This window comes from Myotis brandtii, unplaced genomic scaffold, assembly GCF_000412655.1.
Source record: "Myotis brandtii unplaced genomic scaffold, ASM41265v1 scaffold347, whole genome shotgun sequence".
NCBI classification, from domain to species: domain Eukaryota; kingdom Metazoa; phylum Chordata; class Mammalia; order Chiroptera; family Vespertilionidae; genus Myotis; species Myotis brandtii.
The window spans coordinates 127,498-135,409 of record NW_005363366.1 but is presented as its reverse complement, the minus strand read 5'-3'; the positions used below and the strand labels follow the sequence as shown (position 1 = coordinate 135,409).

Genomic DNA, 7,912 nt, shown 5'->3' with positions numbered 1-7,912 from the left:
GAGCCTCTGGGACAACTTCAAGCGAACCCACATCCGAATTATGGGGGTGCCAGAAGATGAGAGAGAGCAAGATATTGAAAACCTATTTGAAGAAATAATGACAGAAAACTTCCCCTACCTGGTGAAAGAAATAGACTTACAAGTCCAGGAAGCGCAGAGAACCCCAAACAAAAGGAATCCAAAGAGGACCACACCAAGACACATCATAATTAAAATGCCAAGAGCAAAAGACAAAGAGAGAATCTTAAAAGCAGCAAGAGAAAAAAAGTCAGTTACCTATAAGGGAGTACCCATACGACTGTCAGCTGATTTCTCAACAGAAACTTTGCAGGCCAGAAGGGAGTGGCAAGAAATATTCAAAGTGATGAATGCCAAGAACCTACAACCAAGATTACTTTATCCAGCAAAGCTATCATTCAGAATTGAAGGTCAGATAAAGAGCTTCACAGATAAGGAAAAGCTAAAGGAGTTCATCACCACCAAACCAGTATTATATGAAATGCTGAAAGGTATCCTTTAAGAAGAGGAAGAAGAAGAAAAAGGTAAAGATACAAATTATGAACAACAAATACACATCTATCAACAAGTGAATCTAAAAATCAAGTGAATAAATAATCTGATGAACAGAATAAACTGGTGAATATAATAGAATCAGGGGCATAGAAAGGGAGTGGACTGACTATTCTCAGGGGGGAAAGGGCTGTGGGGGGTGCGGGAAGAGACTGGACAAAAATCGTACACCTATGGATGAGGACAGTGGGGTGGGGGTAAGGGCAGAGGTGGGGTGGAGACCAGGTGGAGGGGAGCTATGGGGCGAAAAAAGAGGAATAACTAATAATCTGAACAATAAAGATTTAATTAAAAAAAAGTGTAGGCAAGGGTGTGGAGAAAAGGAAACACTCATGGATTACTGATGAGAGTGTAAATGGTACAGGCACTATGAAAAACTGGAGAGTCCTCCAAAAACAAAAACAAAAACAAAAGGAACTTCCATATGATCTAGCCATCCCACTTCTGAGTATTTATCCAAATGTAATAAAAACTGGATATGAAACAGATATCTGCACCCTGATGTTAATTGTGGCATGTTTTACAATAGCCAAGATATAGGAACAGCCTACAGTTCATTGATATATAAAGTGAAATATGGTTCAGCTATGAGAAAAAAAGGAAATCCTGTCATTTGTGAAAACGTGAATGAGCCCTAGGGCATAATGGTAAGTGAAATAAGTCAGAGAAAGTCAAATACTGTATGGTATCACTTACATATGGAATCTGAAAAGCTGAATTCTGAGAAACAGTAAAGTAGTAGTTATCTAGGGCAGGCGTTCGGGGCAGGGAATAGGGAAATATTGGTCAAGGGTACAAACTTTCAGATATAAGATTAACAAGTTCTGGGGATCTAATGTACATCGTAGTTATTATAGCTAATGCTACTGTATTATCTACTTGAAAGTTGTTACAGGAATAGACCTGAAATGTTCCTGCTGTGTAATAGAAATGGGATGGACATGTCACCTAATGCTGTAATGGTAATTATTTTACAACTAGAGGCCCAATGCATGAAATTCGTGCAAGGGGCTCAGACCTTGCAGCTCCAGCTTCGTCCGGAAGGTCGTTTGGCTGTCTGCATATTATGCTTTTATTATTATAGATATAGAAGTGCTTCAGATGAACACAATGTACACTTTAAACTTACACAATGTTATATGCCAATGATATATCAATAAAGTTGTACAAAGAAACTTCTTACATGGAAAGAGAGCACAGGCTCTGGGAGTGATGATGGGCACGGACTGGAAAAGCATGGCAAATGTTGGCTTCTGGAGCAGTGATCTGAGACCCGAACTTGATCTGATGCACTGCAGGTACTTGGATTTGGTTAGGTAAATGAGTGACTAATAAATGACATAGTTCAACTTATTTCTTTAATAGTCAATAATGGGGTCCAGATTTTGTTTACTCTAGTTTATACTTTCAGATAAGTGGAGTGGCACTATGGTTTAGTTAATTGCTCAACATACCTTTTTCCTGTCTCTGTTACTTGCTAGGATTAAAACACAACAACCCAGACTTACAAGATTTCAGAGGATCCAGGCAGACACTGACATTTTATATTAATTTTGATGTTTCTTTGTAAATGCATGCATTTCTGGGGAGAGTATCTATAACATTTTTCAGTTTTTTATGTGACCCTGCTTAAAGCTCTAAAAATCATCCTACTTTAGTCACCATGCTATTCAAACTCTGGTCTATGACCTGCTGACAACTGTTTTCAGCCAACCTGAAGACATAATTTAAGTGGTCACCTTTTGCTCGGCTTTTATCAGTATGGGCTTGATAAAGTAGAGGCTTATAGCTCATGGTCTTTTTCCGTTTCTGTGTGTATCTTATTGTGGGCTGTTAACAAACAGTTCACAGGCCCGCACGGACCCACAGAAGACACTGAGTAGCACTGGTAGAGGTGCTTTGTCTTCCAGCACCTACCCTGCTGCCCGATAAATACAATGAAGAGTTAGTGGGGATTCCATTTCCAGTGATATGTGGGCTAGGTTTCAAGGCTGCTTCTTCCATGATAAACAATTGAAAATAATAGATAAAATATAAAAAGCATGCAAAAGTATAGTAAAATAATAAGAATAATTTATGACAAAATACAAATGCGAGCAATAATTCAGAGAGAAATGTTTTCCTCCTTGGGTGTTTGTCAAATCTGGAAAAGTGTTAGCTTTGGTTTTCTCTAATTCATGAGCTGTAATAGAAGAAAATGATGCCCAGAGCTTATTCATGGGGGAAGCATAGAAGACATCCCCTTCCTGAAAATCTGGGGAACCAAGATTCATCTCAGGGAAGGGTGAAACAAAACAAAATCCCCTTCACCCCTCAATACAAGACAATTCTAAGGAAATTTGCCTTTTACCCAAGAAAAGAGGGAGCAAACATCTTTTTGAGAATTTGCAATCGTAAGCTAGCCCTGTGTGATCTGCAGTCCAAATTTGGTTTACTATTTTGGGCCAAAGTAACCTGAACCATGATTTTACTTTATAATAACCCTGGATTTGTGATGATCCAAAAATTGGATGAGAGAAACAGAAATCAATAGAAAAATATATTTAACCTAAATGTCAAAGAATTTACACAAAAATTGCACAAGAAAAAAAACCCCAGCTCACATCAAGGAATATACAAGGACAAATGCAAAAAGATTGCGAAGCAATAGAAACAAAGGGCAGTATAAAGAGGCTCATACACTCCAATATTGGACTTGTGAGACATAGAATATAATGCAGCCATATATATGTATGGTCGTCCCTTCTTATCTGTGGGGGATACATATCCAGTGAATGCCAGAAATTGTGGATAGTAGCAAACCTTATATATACTACTAGAGGCCTGGTGCACGAATTTGTGCACAGGTGGGGTCCCCAGGGTTGGGGATCAAACCTGCAACCCAAATAAGTGCCCTTGACTGGGAATCGAACCCGTGACCCTTTGGTGCACGGGTCAATACTCTAAGAACTGTGCAACACTAGCCAGGGTGCATGCTGGTTATTATTTACTAGTACATAGTACTGTGCATAATTATATTGCTATACTTTTATATGACTGGCAGTGCAATAGGGTTGTTTACATCAGCAGCATCACAAACATGAACTTCATTATTATGACATTACAACAGCTACAATGTCATTAGGCAATAGAAACTTTTCCAGCTCCATTATAATCTTATGGGACCATCGTTGTATATGGGGTCCATCATTGACCACAACATTAGTGGTTAACACTGTAAGTCAACAGACATTATATAATCCAGTCAACACAACAGAATATGCACTTTTCTCAAATGCACATGGAATATTCTTCAGGATAGACTAGATGCTAGGCCATAAAACAAACCCCAGGAAATTTAAAAGGCTATAAATAATATAAAGTATTTTTTTAACACAGTGGAATAATATTAGAAATCAATAACTGAAAGAAATTTGGGAAACACAAATATGTGTAAATTAAACACACTTTTACATTACTAGCGGGTCAAATAAATATAAAAAAGAAAATTAGAAAATACTTCAAGAGTAATGAAAACAAAGACAATATTCTAAACTTATGGGATGTTACTTCTAGGGAAATTTATAGCTATAAATGTTTACATTAAAAAAGCAACATCTCAAATCAATTAGCTCTCACCTCACATCAAAGGAAAAAATGAATTAACTAAATCCAAAGCAAGCAGAAGGAAAAATCATGTATTAGAGAGCAAATTAATGAAACAGAGAAGAGAACAGAGAAACAATGTATACAATCAACCAAATAAAATTGGTCCTTTGTAAGATCAATAAAACTGACATATCTTCAGCTAGACTCACTAAAAAGAGTAAATGGTCCAGCCAGTGTGGCTCAGCAGTTGAGTGTCAACCCATGAACCAGGAGGTCATGGTTCAATTCCTGGTCAGGGCACATGGCCAGGTTGTGGGCTTGGTCTCCAGTGGGGGATGTGCAGGAGGCAGCTGATCAATGATTCTCTCCCATCATTGATGTTTCTATCTCTCCCTCTTCCTTCCTCTCTGAAGTCAATAAGAATATATTTTAAAAACAAACAAACCCTTTTTTTTCTGAGAGGATTCAGAGCCAAGATCCATGAGGGGGAAATAGCATAGTCAGTTAGATAGACAAGACGGGAGCAAGGATGACAGGCTGGGTACAGAAGGTCACCAAGGCGGAAAGCCCCGGGCCCTAGCAATGGGCATGAGGGGGAAACAAAGAAATGGGTAAGAAGAGGCACAGGCAGGTGATGAAATAAGGAACGGTGACTCTGATGAATGAGGAGGCCCAGGAGATCCTCTTGGTTTTTCAAGACCAGTTGTTATTTCCCTACCAGAGGCCAGGTACAACTAACTGTGGGGAACAAACTGTTTCTCAGTTGCCACTTGTTTGTTTACACTTAATTTATTTTATTAAAATAACACAATTGAGGAACCCTCAGATAACTGTATTTTTTCAGGTGCAATAAAAACAAAATTAAAACCCATATCATCAAGAAAACCTGTATTCCTGGCTTCCTTGCATATACATGACATGACTCTTGAGAGACAAGGCTGGCCAGTGGCCCCGCCCCATAGGGGCAGCTCCTGGAAGACAGCGGTCAGCATGATGGAGACACTCCCTGAGGGAGTGGAGCCTCGGAAGGGTTGGCCGGGCGCCTCTTCTGGAAGACCATCCCAACGCACTGGACACCTCCCAACTCAAGTGCCATAGTCCCAAAGCAGACTCCGTCAGGCGGCACGATCTCCACAGTCCTGGGCTGATGGGTGCATTATGTGCAAAACTACCTGTTTGGCGCCACACCACTCACCACTATCTCTGAAGAAAAAGTCCTTCCTGTGATAAGCATTCCTCAGAGGAGCTGATATTCAAAATCCACATGTCCCCCTGTCATGGCTGGTTTGCCTACCTTCATTTTCCCTCCAGGTGCTTTTTCTTGCCCTAAAAATACTCATCTAGCCAGTGGCCGGGGTCCCAGATCATATCTTGCCATCAGCAACCAGGTGGATCTGGAGAAGGCTCGGCTCATGAGCATGGAGGATGCAGGTAGGGAGCAGGAGAAGCCAGCATTGTAAATGGCTTCCTTCTTCAGGACCAGAAAGGGTAGAAAGGAAGGCAACATGAAGGAAGGCCCTGTGAGTAGGCTAGAAGGTCCTTAGCAGCAGCTTCTCTGCAAATGAGCTCTCTGCTCCCAGGGAAAGGGAGCAGAAAGGTGGTGCCTGCTGACTTCCCTTCCTCCCCCTGGTGGCCTGAGTGCGGGTGCAAAGTCAGCCCGGGCGCCGTCAGTGTGCATGCGTTGGCATCCTCGTGTGGGCTGCCCCGTGCGGGATGGCTCAGAAGTGCGCCGACTGAGCAGCTCAATGGAAGACAGGATCTGGGGGAAAGAGGCCCCTTCCTTACTTTCTTCACACGGTCGGCTACAAGCCGCTTCATGGCTGTGAGGAAGTTCTTGTCTAGCTTAGGAAGGTGTGTGCAGGCCTCCCTCGGCCCACCCTGACGATGATCTGATCTCGCTGATGTGGGAGGAAGGTAGCTCCCGGTCCTGAGTTCATGCAGCGCACTGCCGTGGGCCGGGTTATTGGCCTGCACCGGGATCACCTCGGGGCCATCCACTGGATAGAGCCGATGGGTTGTTCAACCCGCTGAGAACCACTCCAGCACGACTCACTGTTGCCAAACCAAAATCTCCAATTTTCTCCGCCAGGCCTTCATGGAGAAATATATTGTTGGATTTCATGTCTGTGGATGATGCTCTTTGCATGCAAGTGGTCCATTCCCTGAGCTGTCTGCCGGGCCATGTCAGTCAACTGCAACATCTGGAACTTGGTCTCTTGGACATGCAGATGTTTGTAGAGGCTGCTGCCCTCACACCATTGGGTCACAATCGCCAGGTTGTCCTTCCTCACGTACCCCATAAAGAGCAGCATGTTCTTGTGCCGTGTTTCGTGCAGGACAGCCACCTCATTCCTGAAGGCCTCTCGCGTGGTGTCAACAACGTCTCCTCCACTTGCCCTTGTAAACAGTTCCAAAGGAGCCTGGCCCAATCCGAGTGGAGAGCATCACTTCGCTGGCCTCTGTTTCCCAGTAACAGCCTGCAGCTCTGTTTCCTCCTGGGTCCCAGATCCTGGTGCCGCTCTATGCGCGGGGACAGGGCTTTGCGGCTGTGTGCAGCCCGTTGGGGCCGCTGGGCCAGGCTGGCGGTGAGACTGGTTCACTGACAGCGGGTTGCAGCCTCAATCATCCTGCTGTCCGTGGGTGGGCGGTGCTGACCATGTGGACATTAGGTGTGGATTTCCTCTGCCTCTGGGAGGGGGAACCTTCCGAGGAGGGGCTGGAGGTGTTGAATGTGAAGGCGTGGGTGTGGGGTATCTGTGCTGGGAGCCACAGGGATCCGGGAAACAGACTCTCACGTCCGACGCATTGTCAAGGAAGGCAGCGCTGGGACCCACTGTCGCCAATAGTGGGATTTGGAAACCATGGGAGTTGCCCGACATTACTCCAGCCCACACACATAGGAGGTACTTGGTGCTACAGTGCTCGTGAAATTTGTAGCCACAAGTTGGCATCGAAGTCCATTTAGCAGGAACTTCTGACCCGTGTCACAGAAGGCAAGGTCAGGCAGGTCTTCCGAGCAAAGTTGTGCGTTGTGAGAGGAACACGACCCAGGAGTCCACTTGAAGTTCTTGTCCAACCGAGGAGGCAGCATCCATATTCCAGGCTAAACACACCTTTTACTCTGTTCGCGGGGAGGTCTGACACTGCGCACGGGGTGCAGGCCGCGCCTTGAGTGCTGTCATACGCAGCCATGCAAGCCCCTTCCATTCCGTACACTGACGCTGCTCTCTGCCTGTTTGTCAAGAAAACACGGAGAGTGTTGCTTGCCTTAGCAAGTGTGCCATCATGTGGTGCCCGCGCTGATGGCCAAGCTGCTGAACTACTGTGGGGGGTGCAGCGGGCCATCAGCACGGGTCTCTGAATCCGAAGCCATTGCTGATGCCTTCCAGACCCCTGTGTGCGTCCAATGATGCAGCTCACACAGTTCTTACACCTGAAGGAGCGGGGGCCTCCATGTCCCATCGTGGTCCTGTGGGAGAGAGCAGGAGGCGGTCCCCAGCCCAGGGGCAGCGGAGTACTCGCCCTCCCGCCTTAGGGCACTGGCCCCTGGACCCTCTTTGGGGCCCAGGCCAAGCAGGAGGGAGCCCTGTGAAAGGGCTGTTAGACCCCCAGGTTGAGAACCGCTGGCTTAGACCATCACACGCCACTCTTCGGAGGAAGGAGCCTGAGATTGGTGTGGGAATCTGTTCTCAAGGAGTCAGGCCCATGTTAGGAGGAATCTTAATTTAGGTTTAACCACTCTTCTCTTTATATG

The 7,912-nt window shown here is 45.0% G+C and overlaps 1 pseudogene; it reads right to left on the bottom strand.

Moving 5' to 3' along the window:
• Nucleotides 1-4,942: 4,942 nt before the first annotated feature.
• On the bottom strand, nt 4,943-7,620 carry LOC102257012 (annotated as a pseudogene).
• Nucleotides 7,621-7,912: the final 292 nt, after the last annotated feature.